The sequence below is a fragment of the Capra hircus genome, assembly GCF_001704415.2.
Source record: "Capra hircus breed San Clemente chromosome X unlocalized genomic scaffold, ASM170441v1, whole genome shotgun sequence".
Classification (NCBI taxonomy): domain Eukaryota; kingdom Metazoa; phylum Chordata; class Mammalia; order Artiodactyla; family Bovidae; genus Capra; species Capra hircus.
In genome coordinates, this window is record NW_017189517.1 from 10706782 (window position 1) to 10727395 (window position 20614).

The following is a 20614-nucleotide window of genomic DNA, read 5'->3' on the forward strand; positions in this document are numbered from 1 at the left end:
TATACTTTATTTTTTATTTATTTTTTAAAATATAAATTTATTTATTTTAATTGGAGGTTAATTACTTTACAATATAAAGCACCCTCCTACCCCCAAAATAAAAGGGGATAGTTGAAAAATGATGTACAAAATATAATCAATAGTTAAAGCTGGATACTGAATACATGGAGGTTCTTTTTTGTGTGTTTTTAAATTTCCATTAAACAACTTTTAATGTAGTGTGCCAAGCACCACACATATATTAAATCTTTTCATCCTCACAATAATCCTATAACGTAGCTACTATTAGTTCCCCCATTTTACTAAAAAGTGAAATTAAATTAAATAATTGCCTTTGTTAATGTCAGAGTGAAAGTTCAAAATGTAATGAGGCAAGAAACACACATTTCTGTTTTGTACCTAAAAGGTTAAGTTTAATAGCTAAAAAGAAGTCATGGTTAAAGAATACATGTAAAGAAATATGCAGCTTAAGATATTTATCAGACCATTAAACTGCTGAAAATAAGCCTTAATTTTCCACTCAGTCAGCACCCAGATTGAAAGTTAATGTTGTTTCTATTTTCCCATTTCATTCATTTTCTACTTGTGCTCCATTTTATTTTAGTTTTAGTTTTATAATTTGATTTAAATTTTAGAAATTTTAATTTATTTTTTACTGAAGTATAATTGACCTACAATGCTATGTTAGTTCCAGGTGTACAACACAGCAATTCAATATTTCTGTATATTACAAAAATGATCACCACTGGTGTTTCATTTTAAATGTTTATCATATATATTCTGCCACTATAGAAGTAAGTTGCTTTACAGTTTATATTAATAACCAGTTAAATTAGTCCTGATTTTCAAACTTCATAATCAGATAGAAATATATAATCAATTTTAAAATATCTGGTCTAATTTAGGGGAAGAAAAGAAAACTGCACAAATAAACCAGAGGTCACTTTAGCTACTAGCTTTAGGTTCTTTCATTAAGAATGTCTTAAATGGCTACATACTCATAAAGACAAATAGCAAACGAATATCTTACTCATTAAAAGGTAAAAGAAACCTTTAAACCATACTTTCTTGCTAGTGGATGATAAGTGGGGCCTAGGGAAGCCATGGTGCGGGAGAGAGAGGGAGAGGAAGCAGGAGCTGGAGAAATAAAACCTAGGGTTACAGGACAGTCTGGGTTTTGTGCCACTGGAACTTGGTGAGAGTAGCTGTAAAAGAATTCAGTAATTTGGGGCTAAGTCTTGGCTTGATATTTGTTAATGCTGAACATCTTTGGTTTCTGACCTTGTAAGTTTCTTGTAGGATGAAATGAGCCCACAGATGGGACCTATTATAGTGCTAAGTGAATAATAAGTGCTTAATAACAGTTAAGCTCCCCTACTTGAACAAAAGTTTGCTTGTAGTTGGGTGAAAAAAAAAATCCCACCACTCCTGGAGGAATGGTGATTTAATCTTTTTAATTCTGTGGCTAAGCCTTGGAAAAATCAAAGATTTAATTCTGTATTATGCTTTTACTATTAGACACACACACATACAACATAAGACAGATAGAATGTGTCCCTGAACTCAGATCACTGAGAAGTGAACACAAAATGATAGCATAAAGATCATTAAATGTGTCAAAAAATTTCCGCATCTGGGATTAAGAAAACTATGATAAACTATGACTATTATGAACTTGAAAATTAATTTCCATATATAGCATTCACCATCTTTGAGATCCCTTGAAGAAGCTAGATTCAAGGTAAAAGAGCATGCAGTATTTCAGGAAACTATCAATTTGTTAAAATAGTTAATAACCCAAACAAATAGAGGTCTCCTTAGTTGTTTTGGATTCTGATGTTTTTGCTTTTTTAAAAAAAACCATTCGTGGAATTAAAAATTTAATCACTTGTGACCTCACTTAGAATTATTTGACCATAGGTATTTTTAAAAGAAAAACAAAATTTACTTTTTTTAATGAACAGCTGTCAGCTTTTCAAAACTTCCTACCTGTTTAATTTAATGGAGGTGACTGATGGAAGCATGACCGAGAGAAGATGGCACAAACTGAAATTTTAAAGATAAAAGTCAAGTTTTCTTTAATGTTTCTGATTATTTCTAAACATTAAGTCAATGTTGAATGGCCTAAAGTATTTCTTGAGTGCCTGATGCATGCTATCAATAGCACTAATTAGATTTAAAGATTTAAAAAATAAAAAGTCCAATTGAATCATCTGAAATTATACTAATTGAAAATCTCTATATATCATAACAGAACAAAATAACAATTAACATAAATACAGGGCAGGAGAACATCGATAGAACATTTATCTCTAGCTTTCCCTTCTCAAGGCTCGAAGATCTTAAAATCACTTCATTTTTCCTTGCCAGTTTTAGCTCATTATCAAAACTTAGTGATAGGTATTACCCAGAAAAAATTGAAATGGTCATTAAATCAGTAGCTAATTTAATAAGCATGAGCTTCCCTGGTGGCTCAGTGGTGAAGAATCCGCCTGCAATGCAGGAGACACAGGTTTGATCCCTGAGTCAGGAAGATCCCCTGGAGAAGGAAATGGCAACCCACTCCAGTATTCTTAAAGCCTGCCAGGCTCCTCTGTCCATGGGATTTTCCAGGCAAGAATACTGGAATGAGTTTCCATGCCCTCCTCCAGGGGATCTTCCCAACCCAGGGATTGAACCCACATCTGCTGTGTCTCCTGCTTTGCAGGCCATTCTTTACCTGCTGAGCCACCAGGGAAGCCCAAGAGTCAGACATGACTTAGCAACTAAACAACAACAACAATGACTTAATAAGCACAATAAAGAAAGAAACAAAATAACTCCAAACATCTTGGAATCTAGCTGGGGAAACTGAACTTTCATAATAAAGAATGATTAAGGGCAATCACTCACCTAGAGCCAGACATGCTGGAATGTGAAGTCAAGGGGGCCTTAGAAAGCATCACTATGAACAAAGCTAGTAGAGCTGATGGAATTCCAGTTGAGCTATTTCAAATCCTAAAAGATGATTCTGTGACAGTGCTGTACTCAATATGCCAGCAAATTTGGAAAACTCAGCACTGGCACAGGACTGGAAAAGGTCAGTTTTCATTCCAATCCCAAAGAAAGGCAATGCCAAAGAATGCTCAAACTACCACACAATTGCACTCATCTCACATGCTAGTAAAGTAATGCTCAAAATTCTCCAAGCCAGGCCTCAGCAATATGTGAACCGTGAACTTCCAGATGTTCAAGCTGGTTTTAGAAAAGGCAGAGGAACCAGAGATCAAATTGCCAACATCTGCTGGATCATCGCAAAAGCAAGAGAGTTCCAGAAAAACATCTATTTCTGCTTTGTTGACTATGCCAAAGCCTTTGACTGTGTGGACCACAATAAACTGTGGAAAATTCTGAAAAGATGGGAATACCAGACCACCTGACCTGCCTCTTGAGAAATCTGTATGCAGGTCAGGAAGCAACAGTTAGAACTGGACATGGAACAACAGACTGGTTCCAAATAGGAAAAGGAGTACGTCAAGGCTGTATATTGTCACCCTGCTTATTTAACTTCTATGCAGAGTACATCATGAGAAACGCTGGACTGGAAGAAGCACAAGCTGGAATCAAGATTGCCAGGAGAAATCTCAATAACCTCAGATATGCAGATGACACCACCCTTATGGCAGAAAGTGAAGAGGAACTAAAAAGCCTCTTGATGAAAGTGAAAGAGGAGAGTGAAAAAGTTGGCTTAAAGCTCAACATTCAGAAAACGAAGATCATGGCATCTGGTCCCATCACTTCATGGGAAATAGATGGGGAAACAGTGGAAACAGTGCCAGACTTTATTTTTTGGGGCTCCAAAATCACTGCAGATGGTGGTTGCAGCCATGAAATTAAAAGACGCTTACTCCTTGGAAGGAAAGTTATAACCAACCTAGATAGCATATTCAAAAGCAGAGATATTACTTTGCCAACAAAGGTCTATCTAGTCAAGGCAACGGTTTTTCCTGTGGTCATGTATGGATGTGAGAGTTGGACTGTGAAGAAAGCTGAGCACCAAAGAATCGATGCTTTTGAACTGTGGTGTTGGAGAAGACTCTTGAGAGTCCCTTGGACTGCAAGGAAATCCAACCAGTCCATCCTAAAGGAGATCAGTCCTGGGTGTTCATTGGAAGGACTGATGCTGAAGCTGAAACTCCAATACTTTGGCCACCTCATGGGAAGAGTTGACTCATTGGAAAAGACCCTGATGCTGGGAGGGATTGAGGGCGGGAGGAGAAGGGGACGACAGAGGATGAGATGGCTGGATGGCATCACCGACTCGATGGATGTGAGTCTGAGTGAACTCCGGGAGTTGGTGATGGACAGGGAGGCCTGGAGTGCTGTAATTCATGGGGTCGCAAAGAGTCGGACATGACTGAGCAACTGAACTGAACTGAACTGAAGGGTAATCACGTTCAAGGAATTCAGCACATTTTACTCTTGCTTGTTCGGATACTTGTCTGGGCCAGGGGTCCCCAACCTATAGCGATCCGTAGCCTTTTAGGAAGTGGGCTGCACAGCAGGAGGTGTGTGAGTGAAGCTTCATCTTCTACTCCCCATCTCTTGCATTACAGCCTGAACCATTCACACCCCACTCCATCACCTCCACCCATGTCTATGGAAAAATTGTCTTCCACGAAATCTGTCCTTGGTGCCAAAAAGTTTGGAGACTGCTGGTCTTGGCCCTTTGTCTTTTGCAGGACTATTTTCTCCTTTTTGGTCTTTTCTCAAAGCTTATGAAGAACCATACAAGAGGGAGATGAAAGAATAGAGAGATGTAAACTGTGTGAAAATAAGGCTTGAGAATTATGTTTAGAATTCATTTATCCATTCTATCTGTAGCCTGATTGGCTCTTGAAATGCTAGATGATGCTAGATAATGAATATAACATATCATTCACTCACATTATATCTTAAGATCACATTGAATTGTGCATTTAAACATGTTTAATGAGCATCTACCATATGCGAAAGCCCTGTACTAGGCCCTGAGGATCCAAAGATTAATAAGACATTTTCCTGTCTTTGAAAAATTCAAAGTCTAGGTTGGGAGAACTAGGTGACAGGTAAGTTCCAGGACAAGTTAGGATTCGTAGGAGTTCAAAGGACAAAGAAAATAATTCTGCCTAGGGTGTTGGGGCTGGCTTCACAGAAGAGCACAGGAATTCATTAGATAGAGAAGAGAAAGGAGGCTATTTCTGGGAGTGGAAAGAGATGCTCAGGCAGAGAGGCATGTTTGGGAAACAGAGAGGCTCAGGGTGGCTGAAACTTGGCATATGGTAGAGCATGACAGGAGGTAAACTTGAGGGAGAAATTTGGTTGAATCCAGGTTGTTGTTTTTGGACTTTAGCCTTTGAGCCCGATAGGAAATCTAAAGAATAGGTCTCTCTGAGTTCTTAAACCTCAAGGGTATTTTAGACAAGGAGATCATATCTGTTTTAGAAAGTCAACCCTAGCAGTGAATGCAGAACAAATTGACGGTGGAGGGAAAAGGGACTAGAAGCAGGGTCATGGACCAGGCAAAAGATAACAAGGGTTTGACCGAAACAGAGGGATAAAGATAAGGAGGCAGATTGGAGAAATGATAAGAAAGCAAAAGGAACTAAAGACTGGCCTGAGAGTTCCAGCTGAAACTATAGATAGATAGTGGCCAAGAAAGGCAATAAGAGGAGCAGGTTGCTGGTGGGATGGGGGAAAAGAATGAATACTCAGAAAATGTGTGTTCGATAAACAAGTGTTCTTATGAAGCAGATAGTCTGAATTTTTATCAGGTTTTAAAATTTATCTTATGACTTTAAAGGAGATATTGTTCAGTCGCTCAGTTGTGTCTGACTCTTTGGGACCTCATGGGACAGCATGACAGGCTTCCCTGTCCATCGCCAACTTCCAGAGCTTGCTAAAACTCATATCCATTGACTCAAGGATGCCATCCACCCATGTCATCTTCTGTCACCCCCTTCTCCTCCTGCCCTACCCCACCAATTATATTTTGCTTAAGATAGTTCTGAAATCAGTTTTTTTTTAATTTTCTAGAAGGTGGAGGAAACAGCCAAGGTTCAATGACATTGATACATCATCAACCGAAAGTCATAACTTATATTAGAGTTCACTCTTGGTGTTATACATCGTGAGTTCAGGTAAGTGTATAGTGACACAAATCCATAATTACAACATCATACTAAGCAGATTCGCAACCTATTAATCCTGATCTTTAATTTTTTTCAATAGAAATTAACTCACTTTTTTCTCATTATGAAACAATCAATACATGCTCAGTATAAAACATAATTAATGAGGGAAAAAAGCATCACCCACTATCCAGAAATGGCCATAGTAAATATTTCAGTGATTATTTTTTCCAGATACTATTTTCCAGTTTGAGTTTTTTATTTTTTCTAATAACACATGCCAGCTCTGCTTCTGGAGCACCTGAGCTCTTAGCTCCTGGTCCGGGTTCTATCAAAATGTCTACTGTTCATTAAATTCTGTGCAAGTGCAGTTTAGAAGGTGACCACTATACACCCTCAAATGCATACATGTTAGTCAAAGCATATACCAACTTTGATGCTGAGTGGGATGTTCTGAACACTGAAATGGCCATTAGGACTAAAGATGTGGTTGAAGTCAACATCATCAACAATTTGACCATCTACAGCAAGGAACAGAGGCATATTACTTTTGCCTGTCAGAGAAGGACTGAAAAGGGACTTGCATCAGCAGTGAAGTCAGACTTGTCCAGCCACCTGGAGAAGGTGATTTGGGGCCTTCTGAAAACACCTGCTCAGTACAAGGATTCCAAGCTCAATGGCTCCTCTGTGAAGGGGCTGGTGACTGATGAAAACTCTCATTGAAATCTCCTCCTCAAGGACCAAACAGGAGCTGGAGCAAAAAAAAAAAGTCTACAAGGAAATGTACAAGAGCTGCAGCAAATAAACAGTCTACAAGGAAATGTATAAGACTGCTCTGGAGAATGACATTATTTCTGATATATCTGGCAACTTCTGCAAGCTGACTGTTGCCCTTGAAAAGGGTAGAAGAGCAGAGGATGGCTCTGTCATTGACTATGAACTGACTGGCTCAAGATAACTGAGATCTCTATAATGCAGGAATGAGCAGGAAAGGAACTGATGTCCCCAAGTAGATCAGCATCAAGTGTCACCTCCAGAAAGTATTTGAAAGGTACAAGAGCTATAGCCCTTATGATCAAGAAGGAGGTCAAAGGAAAACGCTTTCCTGATTCTGGTCCAGTATATTTAAACAAGAAGCCTTTGTGTTTTGCTGACTGACTGTACAACTCCATGAAGGGCAAGGGAACTCACGATAAGGTCCTAATTAGAATCATGGTATCCTGCAGTGAAGGAAGGGGACACAATAAAAATTGGGTCTGAATTTAAGGGAAAGTGCGGTGGGGCCCTGTACTACAACATTCAGGAGGATAGCAAGAGTAACTACCAGGAAGTGTTGCTTTGCCTGAGTTGTAGGGGTGACGCCTGACATGGAACAAGTGTCCAGAAGTGGGCTGTCTGTGCTTCCAGCTGACAGTTCTACAAAATCAGTTCGCTATTAACAATCCCCCTGTGAGGATGACGTTAGCACTGCCTTTTCCCCCACCCTGCCGAAGCACTCCTGGTTTTCCAAGCAAGTCTCTCCTTTTAGTCAAAGAAATGAACATTCAAAGGAGTCAGAAGTAAAATCTATGATATAAAACACTTTGTTTGCCTCTTTTGTACTGCATGGTAAACAGAAGCAAAACAAAACCCAAATATATTCCAAGTACCTTTCCATGTTAAAATTCACCTGCAACACCATTATTACAGAAGTACCATAATAAGAAGCACCTATTTATGTGCCAGACATATTGTAGACCACTCAATTCTCACAACTCCATGATATAGATATTATTATTGTTCCACTGTCCCCATTTTTTTTATTGGCCATACTCTGTGGCTTATGGGATCTTAGTTCCCTGACCAGGGATTAAACCTATGCCCCCTGCAGAGGAAGTACAGAGTTCTATCCATTGGACTGTCAGGAAATTCCCTATTGTCACCATTTTAAATTTAGAAAACTGAAGGCCAGAGAAATTAAGCAACTTGCCTAGTAATACAGCTAATAATTGCTCGAACTGGGACTCAAACACAGATAAGGAAGGTCATTTATTTAATCTGTTCCCTGTTGCAGGACATTCATACTGTTGCCACATATAAATAATGCTATGATAACAATCTTTACATGTATCCTTAATGAATTCTTTAGGATAAATTCATAGAGTTGGAATTTCTAGATCACAAGGCTGTTGATACCCATTGCTGAACTACCCTCCAGAAAGCTCATACAAATTCATTTTCCAGCAGTGTTATGAAAATCTTGATTTCTTTGTACTTCTCCAACATTAGATGTTACTGATAGTTTTTTAAAAATTGTATGCCTGGGATTTCCTTGGTGGTCCAGTGGTTGAGAATCTTCCTTGCAATGCAGGGGGACATGGGTTCATTCCCTGGTTGGAGAACTAAGATCCCACATGTCACTTTGGAGCCTGCATGCCACAATTAGAGAGTCTGTGCATATTTCCATGGACCGTGATGAGAGATCATGTGTCACAACCTGATGCAACCAAATAAATGTTTTTTTTTTTACTGTATGCCAACTCTTAAGGGATATTATAAAAGTAATCTATTTTCCAAAGCAAGTAGAAAACACTGTGATTTATCCAATAAAGAGTTTTGGATATTCTCTCCCAATGTGCCCCAATATTGCATTAATCATTGAGAAGTTGTGCAGTAACATGCACCAAATCTTAAAAAAATTAGTTTTACCTTTAAAAAGTTCTCATATTTATTTCCACACACATACATATCTTTAAACAAGCAGAATTTTAACAAGTTTAATTCATGCTACTGATGCTCATATCATCATCATTCAAATGCCCAGAAAGTTCACAATATAGAAGGTGCAACACTAGGTTTATAAGATTTACTATCTAATTGAAAAGACATGATTACTTGAACTTAAATATATAACACATTCTATGTACAAGAGGGGGCTTTATCTAAATGATAAATGATTGCTATTGAAAACAAAACAAAAGAAGAGAATTGCATGGTGTGGCAAACTCTTCTAACTATGAAAGACTTCCTGGAAGTGATTATATTTAACTGATATCTAAAGGAATACACATCAAAGCTATATATTGTCACCCTGCTTATTTAACTTACATGCAGGGTACATCGTGTGAAATGACAGGCTGGATGAAACACAAGCTAGAATCAAGATTGCCGGGAGAAATATCAATAACCTCAGATATGCAGATGACACCATCCTTATGGCAAAAAGCAAAGAGGAACTAAAGAGCCTCCTGATAAAAGTGAAAGAGGAGAGTAAAAAAGCTGGCTTAAAACTCAACATTCAGAAAACTAAGATCATGGCATCTGGTCCCATCACTTCATGACAAATAGATGAGGAAGCAAAGGAAACTGTAACAGACTACTTTCTTGGGCTCCAAAATCACTGCAGATGGTGACTGCAGCCATAAAATTAAAAGATGCTTGCTCCTTGGAAGAAAAGTTATGACAAACCTGTGAAGTGAAAGTCGGTCAGTTGTGTCCAACTCTTTGCGACCCCATGAGCTATACAGTCCATGGAATTCTCTAGGCAAAATACTGAAGTGGGTAGCCTTTCCCTTCTCCAGGGGATCTTCCCAACCCAGGGACTGAACCCAGGTTTCCCACATTGCAGGTGAATTCTTTACCAACTGAGCTATCAGAGAAGCCCATGACAAACCTAGACAGAATATTAAAAAGCAGAGACATTACTTTGCTAACAAAGGTCCATCTAGTTAAAGCTATGGTTTTTCCAGTAGTCATGTATGGATGTGAGAGTTGGACCATAAAGAAAGCTGAGTGCTGAAGAATTGATGCTTTTGAACTGTGGTGTTGGAGAAGATTCTTGAGAGTTCCTTGGACTGCAAGGAGATCAAACCAGTCAGTCCTAAAGGAAATCAGTCCTGAATATGCATTGGAAGGACTGATGCTGAAGCTGAAGCTCCAACACTTTGGCCCCCTGGTGTGAAGAACTGACTCGTTGGAAAAGACCCTGATGCTGGGAAAGATTGAAGGCAGGAGGAGAAGGGGACGACAGAGGATGAGATGGCTGGATGGCATCACCGACTCGATGGACATAAGTTTGAGCAAGCTCTGGGGGTTGGTGATGGACAAGGAAGCCTGGCATGCTGCAGTCCATGGGGTTGCAAAGAGATGGACATGACTGAGTGACTGAACTGAACAGAAAAGACAGGAAGGAATTGGTTTAGCTTCAGACAAAGGCTCAGAATTTCCTAATGGGAAAAACTTTATCCAGGAAATCCTGAGACTGCCTGACTGAAATTGATGCCATCGATAAGGATACAGTGTGAAATGTCTGTGGAAGGTAGCGTTTGAAACTGAGCTGAGCTAGATAATTATAAGCCACAATAAAACTTTTAAATTGAACAAAATATGGATCAAATATTGGACTCGGCTGGTCTTTTAGTAATAACTTGGAAAATTAATTGTAGAAAAGGCATTTACAAGAGAGTTCTCCCAAAGGTTAAGTACTATAGGTGGTATATGCAAGGGAGTTGCTTCAGGTAATTTTTCTATATGAAACTAAGTTTTAAAATAGTTTCCTGAGATGTCAATAAATGTCACTGATATCTTTCGTGTACTAATACATTTCCCATTGTGTCATTCTCTCACACTTTAGGGGGAAAAAGTCCTTGGGAGGAAGCAAGAGTACCAGCACCAGGAATGGTGTCCCAGGGCAGGGAGGGTAGGAGTGGGAGCAGGGGCCTGGGAGGGTGCAGGGTGAAGCTGATTCCCAAGTGTTATCTCTAGTGAAGGAATTAAGATAGGAGGAAATATCATGCTTAGTTCCATTTAAGAGAAACCACAGAAAACTAATATTGTAAAGAGACTAAATTTTAAAAATGCTTAACATTCCTAGGTTTGCTAATTTTAACCTATTTCTTACTGTAGTTACTAGAGATAAAGCACTTAGAAAATTCTGAACAAGGGTTATATGCTATGTTTATGAATGCCTCTGCCTGGTTCTCCAAACAATTTAAAATGGGTTATGAAGATATTGAACATGAACTGAATGTAGGCTAGAAGGACAGAGCATAAAGCATGATAAGGAATGTATTACACACTCACTATCACATGGGCCATAAATTAGATTTAGAGTTCATAGTTGCCAATGTGTAAAGCAAAACCAAATCAGGTAAATAAGCATTGGTAGCCATAAAATTAAAACAGACAAATTGCTCAAGTAAAGTCCAACTGTTCCCGATAGGAAGATGAAAAACTTTTCCTGCTTCTGCTGGAGTAGGGGGAGGTGGAGATGGAGAAGACAGAGCTGCATCAAGTTTAACAGAGTTTCCAGGAAGAGAATTCCTAGTGGAAGAGTTGGAAACAGGCATGCCAACCTCAGAGGTTTCACGGGATACAGCAAAGGGGTAATTTGGGGTAAGACATAGTCTCCATAAGCAGAAGAGGACCTCCATTACTGCTCATCAGAAGTGGGGTGGAGTGGGGCTTCCCTGTGGTCCAGTGATTAAGACTCCATGCTCCCAACGCAGGGGGCACAGGTCTGATCCCTGATCAGGGAACTAGGATCCTGCATGCTGTGTAGTGTGGCCAAGAAAAGAAAAAGTGGGGTGGGGTGGAGTGATTTCCTGACAGTGGTGAAGAAAAATTTGAGCTTAATTAAGAAAATAATTGTGAGATAGCAGATTTTTACAAGCTTTGTACATACACATCTCTATTTGTGTGTTAAATGGCACCCATAATTCTTTATAGCTCAGGGCTTCCCTTATAGCTCAGTCAGAAAAGAATCTGCCTGCAATGCAGGAGACCTGGGTTTGATTCCTGGGTTGGGAAGATCCCCTGGAGAAGGAAATGGCAACTCAGTCCAATATTCTTGCCTGGAGAATCCCATGGACAGAGGAGCCTGGCAGGCTACAGTACATGGGGTCACAAGAGTTGGACACGACTTAACGACTAGAGAGAGAGAGAGATGATTATAAATGCCCTCAATCACCACATTTTTTTCTAAAACACTGTTCTGCCTACATTTTAATACATTAAAATCAGTGCCAGTTAAATTTTTAATTGTGGTAAAATATACATAAAATTGGGTGTTAGTTCTAAAAGGTCTTGTAGGTCTTCATAGAACCATTCAACTTCAGCCTCTTCAGCATTACTGGTTGGGGCATAGGCTTGGATTACCATGATATTGAATGGTTTGCCTTGGAAACCAACAGAGATCATTCTGTCATTTTTGAAATTGCATCCAAATACTGCATTTCGGACTCTTTTGTTGACCATGATGGCTACTCCATTTCTTCTAAGTGATTCCTGCCCACAGTAGTAGATATAATGGTCATCTGAGTTAAATTCACCCATTCCAGTCCATTTTACTTCACTGATTCCTAGAATGCCGACATTCACTCTTGCCATCTCCTGTTTGACCACTTCCAATTTGCTTTGATTCATGGACCTGACATTCCAGGTTCCTATGCAATAGTGCTCTTTACAGCATTGGACCTTGCTTCTATCACCAGTCACATCCAGTCCTTTTCATTATAGGGGACTGGAATGCAAAAATAGGAAGTCAAGAAACGCCTGGAGTAACAGGAAAATTTGGCCTTGGTATATGGAATGAAACAGGGCAAAGGCTAATAGAGTTTTGCCAAGAGAACACACTGGTCATAGCAAACACCCTCTTCCAACAACACAAGAGAAGACTCTACACATGGACATCACCAGATGGTCAACACCGAAATCAGATTGATTATATTCTTTGCAGTCAAAGATGGAGAAGCTCTATACAGTCAGCAAAAACAAGACTGGGAGCTGACTGTGGCTCAGATCATGAACTCCTTATTGCCAAATTCAGACTTAAATTGAAGAAAGTGAGGAAAACCACTAGATTATTCAGGTATGACCTAAATCAAATCCCTTATGATTATACAGTGGAAGTGTATAGATTTAAGGGACTAGATCTGATAGACAGAGTGCCTGATGAACTATGGATGGAGGTTCATGACATTGTACAGGAGACAGGGATCAAGACCATCCCCATGGAAAAGAAATGCAAAAAAAAGCAAAATGGCTGTCTGAGGAGGCCTTACAAATAGCTGTGAAAAGAAGAGGAGCAAAAAGCAAAGGAGTAAAGGAAAGATATAAGCATCTGAATGCAGAGTTCCAAAGAATAGCAAGGAGAGATAAGAAAGCCTTCCTCAGTGATCAACGCAAAGAAATAGAGGAAAACAACAGAATGGGAAAGACTAGAGATCACCTCCAGAAAATTAGAGATACCAAGGGAACATTTCATGCAAAGATGTGGTCAATAAAGGACAGAAATGGTATGGACCTAACAGAGGCAGAAGATATTAAGAAGAGGTGGCAAGAATACACAGAACTGTACAAAAAAGATCTTCACGACCAAGATAATCACAATGGTGTGATCACTCACCTAGAGCCAGACATCCTGGAATGCAAAGTCAAGTGGGCCTTAGAAAGCATCACTATGAATAAAGCTAGTGGAGTTGATGGAATTCCAGTTGAGCTATTTCAAATCCTGAAAGATGATTCTGTGAAAGTGCTGTACTCAATAAGCCAGCAAATTTGGAAAACTCAGCAGTGGCCACAGGACTGGAAAAGGTCAGTTTTCATTCCAATCCCAAAGAATGGCAATGCCAAAGAATGCTCAAACTACTGCACAATTGCACTCATCTCACATGCTAGTAAAGTAATGCTCAAAATTCTCCAAGCCAGGCTTCAACAGTGCATGAACCATGAACTTCCAGATGTTCAAGCTGGTTTTAGAAAAGGCAGAGGAACCAGAGATCTAATTGCCAACATCCACTGGATCATCAAAAAAGCAAGAGAGTTTCCAGAAAAACATCTATTTCTGCTTTGTTGACTATGCCAAAGCCTTTGACTGGGTGGACCACAATAAACTGTGGAAAATTCTGAAAGAGATGGGAATACCAGACCACCTGACCTGCCTCCTGAGAAACCTATATGCAGGTCAGGAAGCAATAGTTAGAACTGGACATGGAACAACAGACTGGTTCCAAATAGGAAAAGGAGTACGTCAAGGCTGTATTGTCACCCTGCTTACTTAACTTCTATGCAGAGTACATCGTGAGAAATACTGGACTGGAAGAAGCACAAACTGGAATCAAGATTGCCAGGAGAAATCTCAATAACCTCAGATATGCAGATGACACCACCCTTATGGCAGAAAGTGAAGAGGAACTAAAAAGCCTCTTGATAAAAGTGAAAGAGGAGAGTGAAAAAGTTGGCTTAAAGCTCAACATTTAGAAAACTAAGATCATGGGATATGGTCCCATCACTTCATGACAGATAGATGGGGAAACAGTGTCAGACTTTATTTTGGGGGGCTCCAAATCACTGCAGATGGTGACTGCAGCCATGAAGTTAAAAGACACTTACTCCTTGGAAGGAAAGTTATGACCAACCTAGATAGCATATTCAAAAGCAGATAGTATATTCATTTGCCAACAAAGGTCCATCTAGTCAAGGCAACGGTTTTTCCTGTGGTCATGTATGGATGTGAGAGCTGGACTGTGAAGAAAGCTGAGTGCCAAAGAACTGATGCTTTTGAACTGTGGTATTGGAGAAGACCCTTGAGAGTCCCTTGGACTGCAAGGAGATCCAACCAGTCTATCCTAAAGGAGATCAGTCCTGGGTGTTCATTGGAAGGACTGATGCTGAAGCTGAAACCCCAATACTTTGGCCACCTCATGCAAAGAGTTGACTCATTGGAAAAGACCCTGATGCTGGGAGGGATTGGGGGCAGGAGGAGAAGGGGACGACAGAGGATGAGATGGCTGGATGACATCACCGACTTGATGGACATGAGTTTGAGTGAACTCCAGGAGTTGGTGATGGACAGGGAGGCCTGGCGTGCTGTGATTCATGGTGTCGCAAAGAGTCAGACATGACTGAGTGACTGAACTGAACTGAACTGATACATAAAATTTACCATCTTACATTTACCATTTTTTAATTTTACAGCTTAGTACAATTAATACTGTTAAATAAGTACATTTGTGTTGTTATGTAACAAATCTCTAGAATCCTTTTCATCTTGCAAACATGAAACTCTATAGACTCATGAAAGAACACCGCCCTCAAGCCCCTGGCAAACACTATTCCAATCTCTTCTCTGGGAATTTGAATACTCTAGATTCCTGCAGCATCAAATTTAGGGACAGTCTACTATGAGACATGATCCTTAAACTTAAGATTCATGCATTCAGTAACACTTTTTAAGTTCATTTGACCCTTGAACAACATGGGTTTGAACTGCACGCATCGATTTATACATGTATTTTTTTTTCAATAAATATACAGCTGGCCCTGAGGGTTCCCACTCATGGGTCCAAACAACCACAGATTTCAAACAATACACAACCTGTGGCTGGTTGAATCTGAGGATTCAAACCCTTGGATATGGAGGGCAGGCTATGGGACTGGAACATACTCAGATTTTGGTATCATCTGCATCATAGAATCAATCCCCCATGGATATACCAAGGTACCAAGGGACAATTATATTTTCAAAGCAATATTTGTATCAAGAATGATTTTTCTATTTTGCAATGTGATATATTAGCTAGAAATGAAAACATCTCTATTGTTGATGCTCTGTGAAAAGATTCAAATAGTATAGAAACACATAAGGCAGAAGTAAAAATTTTCCTGTAATTCCATGCTCCAGAGATAACTACTAATAATAGATTGATATATATCCTTCTTGACTTCTGTAAATATATAGATTATGTTATACACCCTGCTTATTTAACTTACATGCAGAGTACCTCATGAGAAACGCTGGACTGGAAGAAACACAAGCTGGAATCAAGATTGCCAGGAGAAATCTCAATAACCTCAGATATGCAGATGACACCACCCTTATGGCAGAAAGTGAAGAGGAACTAAAAAGCCTCTTGATGAAAGTGAAAGTGGAGAGTGAAAAAGTTGGCTTAAAACTCAACATTCAGAAAACTAAGATCTGGTCCCATCACTTCATGGGAAATAGATGGGGAAACAGTGGAAACAGTGTCAGACTATTTTGGGGGCTCCAAAATCGCTGCAGATGGTGACTGCAGCCATGAAATTAAAAGACACTTACTCCTTGGAAGAAAAGTTATGACCAACCTAGATAGCATATTCAAAAGCAGAGATATTACTTTGCCGACTAAAATCCGTCTAGTCACGGCTATGGTTTTACCTGTGGTCATGTATGGATGTGAGAGTTGGACTGTGAAGAAGGCTGAGCACCGAAGAATTGATGCTTTTGAACTGTGGTGTTGGAGGAGACTCTTGAGAGTCCCTTGGACTGCAAGGAGATCCAGCCAGTCCATTTTAAAGGAGATCAGTCCTGGGTGTTCATTGGAAGGACTGATGCTGAAGCTGAAACTCCAATACTTTGGCTACCTCATGCGAAGAGTTGAGTCATTGGAAAAGACTCTGATGCTGGGAGGGATTGGGGGCAGGAGGAGAAGGGGACGACAGAGGATGAGATGGCTGGATGGCATCACCGACTCGATGGACGTGAGTCTGAGTGAACTCTGGGAGTTGGTGATGGACAGGGAGGCCTGGCGTGCTGCGATTCATGGGGTCGCAAAGAGTCGGACACGACTGAGCAACTAAACTGAACTGAACTGATACATGTGATTCTGAACCCTGGGTTTAATTACTAGATACAAAGGTGAGTGAGGCTGCTCAGGATGGTAGAGTGGATAGATGGAAGAAACCTGGGCCTCTGATGACATCACTGAGCCACTGAAGTAACCAACCCCAGAACCTCCTTTCACAAACTTCTTGTTATTTGGTATAATAAAGGTCCCTTATTGTTTAAGTCACTTCTAGTTGAATTTTGTTGCTTTTGCCCAGAACATTCTAATTATCATTTCATTCTCCTAGATAATTCAGCCTATCTATAATGAAGGCACAAGGCACATATGTATCTCCATAAACTTTATAATGAGGTAATACTTGGAACAAAATAAAGCATATGCATAATGCTGTTACAGCAAGCTAAACCAATAAGTCTTGAAATTCTCATCATCAAATAAGGTAAAATGACTTCAGTTCTGCCACACCCAATCCATTGTACAAGATGGTTTATTTTAAATATACATGATATTAAGCTGAACCTTATGGGAACTAAAAGCCTAGAAATCCTAAGGAAAATTATGCATTTAAAAAATGCCAGGTACCTAGTTTCTCTACATAGATTCTATTACTAGTAAAATTTACATATTTAATGAGCATTTAGCAGTATTCTTGCCTTTAGAATTCCATGGATAGAGGAGCCTGGTGGGCTACAGTCCATGGGGTGGCAAAGAGTTGGCCAACTTTCACTTTTAGTAGGTATCATTGCTGTGCCAAGTGTTTTACACTGATTGATATAATCACAACAAACTTATGAGGCAGAAGCTATTACATTCCCATTTTACAGATGAGGAAATTAAGGTGCAGAAAGGATAATCTGTCCCCAGATAATCAAGTTCATATGTATAGTGCCATTTATGGGTCCTTGCCTCTCAGTCGTATTTTAACCCAATCCATTCTGGCTTCTTCTACCCTTTTCTCCACTGAACTTTCTTTCAAATTAAAGTTCATAATAAGCTCCATTTTGGTAACTCAAAGGACACATTTCAGTCTTTATCATGTCTAGCCACTTTGTTTTCTGTGGTTTTTCATGGTACTACTCTCCTCGGAGTCTCCTCCCATCTCTCTGACCATTCCATCATAGTCTTACTTGGTGGAGCCTTTTCTGAGATTGTCAAAAAAGCAAAAGAGTTCCAGAAAAAAGAAACATTTATTTCTGCTTTATTGACTATGCCAAAACCTTTGACTGTGGATGACAACAAACTGTGGAAAATTCTGAAAGAGATGGGAATACCAGACCACCTGACCTGCCTCTTGAGAAACCTATATGCAGGTCAGGAAGCAACAGTTAGAACTGGACATGGAACAACAGACTGGTTTCAAATAGGAAAAGGAGTACGTCAAGGCTGTATATTGTCACCCTGCTTATTTAACTTATATGCAGAGTACATCATGAGAAATGCAGGACTGGAAGAAACACAAGCTGGAATCAAGATTGCCAGGAGAAATCTCAATAACCTCAGATATGCAGATGACACCACCCTTATGGCAGAAAGCAAAGAAGAACTAAAGAGCCTCTTGATGAAAGTGAAAGAGGAGAGTGAAAAAGCTGGCTTAAAGCTCAACATTCAGAAAACGAAGATCATGGCATCTGGTCCTATCACTGCATGGCAAATAGATGGGGAAACAATGGAAACAGAGACAGACTTTATTTTGGGGGGTTCCAAAATCACTGCAGATGGTGATTGCAGCCATGAAATTAAAAGACAGTTACTCCTTGGAAGGAAAATTATGACCATATTAAAAAGTAGAGACATTCATTTACCAACAAAGGTCCATCTAGTCAAGTCTATGGTTTTTCCAGTAGTCATGTATGGATGTGAGAGTTGGACTGTGAAGAAAGCTGAGCGCCGAAGAATTGATGCTTTTGAACTGTGGTGGTGGAGAAGACTCTTGAGAGTCCCTTGGACTGCAAAGAGATCTAACCAGTCCATCCTAAAGGAAATCGGTCCTGAATATTCATTGGAAGGACTGAAGCTAAAGCTGAAACTCCAATACTTTGGCCCTCTGATGCAAAGAACTGACTCATTTGAAAAGACCCTGATGCTGGGAAAGATTGAAGGTGGGAGGAGAAGGGGACGACAGAAGATGAAGTAGTTGGATGGTATCACCGACTCAACCAACATTAGTTTGAGAGAACTCCGGGAGTTGGTGATGGACAGGAAAGCCTGGCGTGCTGCAGTCCATGGGGTGGCAAAGAGTCAGACTGAGCAACTGAACTGAACTGAACTTTCTGAGATTGATTTTTAAAGCTTTTTCCTATTTCTCTTCTTCTCTTACACTCTCTCCGTAGGTCATTTCATTCATTCCCATAGCTTCAAATAATGATCTGTTAATGATCCTAAATGTATCTCCAGCCCAGATCTCTATCCCAAGCTTCAAACTTGTATATATAACATCTCCACTTGAAGATATCAGAGAACCTCAAACTTAACAAGTCCAAAACTAAACTCATCTTCCCTTCTAAATCTACTCTTCTGCCAATGTTCCCTTCCATCAATTCCACTATCCCATCAATTGCCCAAGTCAGAGAGCTAGTAATCATCTTTGCCTCCATTGTGTCCCACTCTCCATCGAATCTATCACCAACTGATCCTACTTTTCAAATATCTCATGGATCTTCCCACTGCCACTGCATTTGTCCAAGTTACTATCAGCTGTTTGCCAGAGTTATTACAGTTGTCCATCTGATCTTCTTACATCTACTTTTGTCCTCTTCCAATCTACTTGCTACTCTGAAGCCAGGCTAATCTTTTTAGAAGTGCAAATTTGATCACAGACTTAGACTGGTCTGTGATTTGGTCAATCGCAGACTTAGAATTCTTCAATGAGTTTCCATTGAAAATAGGATAAAGTGAAAAGTCTTTCCTTTTTTTGGCTGTACTGCATGGCTTATGGGACCTTAGTTTCCCTAACCAGGGTTTGATTTCAGGCCCTGGCAGTGAAATCCTAACCACTGGACTGCTAGGCAATTCCCAAAGTGCAAAATCTTTAAAATGACTTTTAAGGCCCTACAAGATTTTTCACAAGTTTACATCTCCAACGTCATTTCTCTCCATTTCATCTTTACTTTCACTCTAGCTAGAATGGATTGAGGAAGAAAGATTTGTTTAATGAACAGTTCTAATTTTTCCCCAATATACTATTATTGCATTTGTGGTAATAATGTTGAATATCATTTTATAAAGAGGAAAGTGCTTAGTTTTAAGATTAGAAAGCAATATTTTAAAATAGAATCCAAGCTATAGCATTTCATTAAAATGTTCTATAGCTTTCATCATATTAAATCCTGTAAGAGAAATACATGAATAATTGTATATCAACAAAGCAGATAATCTAAATGAAATGGACAAATTTCTAAAAACACACAAATTACCAAACTAACTCAAGAGGAAATATAAAATTTCAACAGACCTGTTAACAAGTAAAGAGAGAGACTCTGTTTCCAAAACCTCCCAACAAAAAAGTCTATAGCCAGATGGCTTCACTGGTGATTTCTATCAAACATTTAAAGAATCAACACCAAGCTTAATAAAACTCTGCCAAAAATATAAGAGAAGGAGCATTCCCTAACACATTCTATAATATCAGCATTACCCCAACACCAAAGTCAGCAAAGATACTATTAGAAAACTATGGACCAATATCCCTTATGACTGTAAGTGGAAAAATTCTCAACAAAATAATAGCAAAACAAATCCCATAGTACATTAAAAGGATTATACACCAAGACTAAGTGGAATCTATCCTAGGAATTCAAAGGTGTTCAATAAAAGAAAACCAAAGTAGTAAATCATATTAACAGAATGGAGAGGAAAAAACAACATAATCATCTGAATAGATGC

At 39.4% G+C, this 20614-nt stretch overlaps 1 pseudogene; it reads left to right on the forward strand.

Moving 5' to 3' along the window:
• The first annotated feature begins 6458 nt into the window (after positions 1–6458).
• LOC102178152 lies at positions 6459–7515 on the forward strand (annotated as a pseudogene).
• The last annotated feature ends 13099 nt before the right edge of the window (positions 7516–20614 follow it).